The sequence below is a fragment of the Montipora foliosa genome, chromosome 3 (assembly GCF_036669935.1).
Source record: "Montipora foliosa isolate CH-2021 chromosome 3, ASM3666993v2, whole genome shotgun sequence".
Lineage (NCBI taxonomy): Eukaryota > Metazoa > Cnidaria > Anthozoa > Scleractinia > Acroporidae > Montipora > Montipora foliosa.
In genome coordinates this window covers 36,400,893-36,404,518 of record NC_090871.1, presented here as the reverse complement: position 1 = coordinate 36,404,518, position 3,626 = coordinate 36,400,893, and positions in this window count along the sequence as shown.

The window sequence follows — 3,626 nt, the reverse complement described above, 5'->3', positions numbered from 1 at the left end:
TAGGCCTAAGGTTAGCTTTTATGAATGTTTAGGATGGATGTTCAGTTTACTGAAGCATGATAAAGTCCCAAGAGTAAATAACTTGTATTGTTTTTTTTATGTAAATACCCCCCGCACCCCCCATTATGGAATGGTGAAAATGGTCAATTTCGTTGGCAGAAAAGTATTCTTCCAATTGCCCTGACCTGACCTGGCCTGCAACCTGGCCTGATCTGACCTGTGTTTTAGACCCGCCGTAGTTTTTGGTTTGTCCAGTATTGCTGTGATCTGTGATCGGATTTTCCTTCATGCCCCGTGCGGCACACTTATAAGCTCATTGCATGTACCACGCTTCCAGTCTGATTTCCTTCATGGGAAACTTTAATGCACGAGTTCATTGAAATTAAAATTGTTTCACGTCTCCCTTCTTCGCGTCTTCGTAATAATCAAGATGGCTGCCGAAGTAATAGCATCAGCAAAGCGAGATTTGAACACTTGAAAATGTCTCTGCATCAGTATTGCCGATTCCGAGCGGTGCATGGAATGGTGCTGAGAACACAATTTACTTTCGTTGTCCGCAGAATGTCCAAAACTGTGTGGAAACTCGGTCAGTTGGCAAAGACTGAAAGTGCATCGGGAAATGGATTCGTTTCGCGATGCTCAAGAAAAAAACTGCAATGGATAACCTTCAATTCACCGGAACTCATGATTTTCTGGCAGTAAGCCTTCCTTGAAAGAATATTAGCCCTAGGGAAGTGTGGCCGGAAAGCTTACGATTGGCTACAAGACGAGGGCTGACATCATCTCATAGTTAACCATCCGCTAAACTTCGTCGACCCAGACAACCGAGCCCTCAGCAGGGCATTGAAAAGACATGGTGGGGAGTGAAACGAACTACGCCTCATACAGGAACATCCATGGATCTCCACCAAAGTTAAACACTTGAAAGCATCATTGAGCGTATTGCGCCGATCTCTACAAAGAGCAATAAAACGCAAAAGCCCTTCTAAATGCACCGTTCGTGATCCTGAAATGACCGTGCCTTATTCAGGAAAGGAAGAAAACGTCGGCGAATTCGCAGACAGAAAGAAAGAACAACTTCACGAAAAAAAAAAAGGTGGCAGGTATCCATTAAATTTTTGATAACAGTACTTTTATTTGGTCTGTTTCTTATGTATGAGAATCTGAGCCCTATTACAACGATTGCTTGAGACTCCACTTCGTTCGCTTATTCTTGCGAGACAAGTTGCACGATAAGTAGAACCTAATTCTACTTTCGGCAACGGCTCTTGCAACTTGCCTCACAACGATTTTGGCCGTTGCAGGGTATGTTACACTGTGAAATGTTTCGTGCAACAGTGTCGCCACAACATTGCGAGACAAGTTGCAGGAAACATTTCACAGTGTAACAGCGCCTCTAGAAAAAAACCTCTAAGAAGAAAGAACAAAGCGCCACAGTCCCGTCTATTGTTTTCTTGAAACAAAGGAGCGTATGAAGTAGGGACCTGTGCAGAAATCTTGCCCATTTTGCCAATGTGCGAAAATATTAAAAAACCAATTCGTGACATATCGTGTTGATCTTGGAAACTTTTTCTTACGCAGCATTTTTAAACAACCTTCTTCAACCATCGACAGCAACAAAGAAAGGACTGAGTTTTTGAAATTACTATACTGCTTATAATGTCCACTTGTTTTTCTTGTATGCTGATACCTTCCCCTCACAATTTAAACCTTTGTTCGGACTCCCGAGGACCACGCTTTTTGTGGAATGTTTTTGAAGCCGTTCAAAAAACTCGCAGCACGTGTTTTATCGTGTTTTTTATAAAACACTGCTGCTCGTTTTTTAAATATTACTTTAAACACGATTATGTTTAAAGCGGCCATAAAGCTTATGGAGTCGTGTGTTCACAAAAGACGCTTAAATGAATTAAAATAAGATTCCCTTAAATTACATCATAGTTAGTGGAGGGGCAATGGTTAGGAAACCCGGCGAACATCAAAGGCAGAGGTTATTGTTTAGATTTTGAGGTTGATACGGGCGGTCACGTGACAATGACCGTGCAATCCAAAACAACATGATAACATACTATCATACGCCTAAACTAAAAATCCCTAGAGTGTAAAAGAGCTAAAAACTAATAACAATTACGATTGTATATACAAGATACAGCTAAAAATATATATAATCATGGTCACTAAAATCTGTAGTGGAAATTGATGTAGCGTAAAAACTATAATTTAAGAAACTTGCATTATCTTTCAACTTAGTTGGCGAAGATTTACAACTCGCGTGAATAATCATTGGCAAAGGTGTTGTTCCATAGAGCCGCGCGTCTATATCTAATCGAGAAATGGATTAATCTTGAGTTGAAACGAGGTAAAAAACAGAGTCAGATGTCCCAGACGGATATGTGGATGTTCTTCTGCAGATTATACTGTCACATAATGCATGGCAAAGGAAGATTTTCCCAATGAGCCTTGCGCATCAGTATGCAATCTTATATTTGTAGCAGAGTCGATGCCAGTTCGCAATCTTTAAGGCCTCTGTATGCGGGGTGTCTGATCGTAAATTAAAAATTATCTTTTCGGCTGTACTGTTTAGCTTTTCTTTTGAATTAAACAGTTCCTGGTTACCACAGCACCCCCACAAAGCTAAGCCATAGGTGACGGTAGATACAATTACAGTGAGATAAAATGCCATGACACATTCCCCAGAATCTATCAATGATCTTTCTTGGTAGGTTCCTAGCCTACCCCCAGTATGCAAAAATGTCATCATGGACAACCCCGCCATGGAAATGACAACAGATGCATCGAAATTAGACTGGGGGCCGTGTGCAATGGACAGAGCGCCCGATGCATGTGCTCTCCACTCGGAACGCAAAAGCACCTTAATGAACTTAGAACTATTACCGGTTTATTTTGAAAGGGAAGCATACTGGGCACCCCTGAGATTGATCTATTTCCCCTGTAAACACCTGCAAAATGTGTTTTGCGGAAAGTGTTTCCAACATTAATCGCCTTTCATCTTTGACCATCCCCTGTTATATGCTGCATGGAATTATTGTTGGCTTGGGTTTAACGTCCTTGTGATAACCGTTTCATCATCAAAACCGGATAGTTCTACAAATCCGGAAGAGTCAAGATTATAAGTACATTGGAACCACGTTAATACGGTCATCAACGGGCCTAAACAAATTTGCCGTATTAACGGGGTGGTCGTATTACCGGGGTAGGATGAAATTCATGACTAGAGGGCCGTAATGACATGTTATGGCAAAGCGCTTCTTAAGATCCATCAAGTGAGGTGTCCAGCTGAGCTTACTGTCTGCTACAGTGCCAAGTAATCGGCATTTGCTGACTCGAAAAACGAGGTCCGAACTGGTGCAATAAGCCCCACGAAACTAGACCTGGATATAGAAAACGCGTCACACTTTTCGGGTGTGGTGTTAAGCGGTTATTTAGGCATCATTGATAAAGTTCTTCAAGTGTTTTGTTCAGCTGAGCTACTGCTTGATCCACATTCTCTCCGATACAGTAAACAGTTGTATCATCGGCACACATAAACAGCTCTTCAAATTCTGCTGATGATGGAAGATCGTTAGTAAAAAGCGTGAATAAAGTTGGTCCTAGAACGGAGCCTTGTG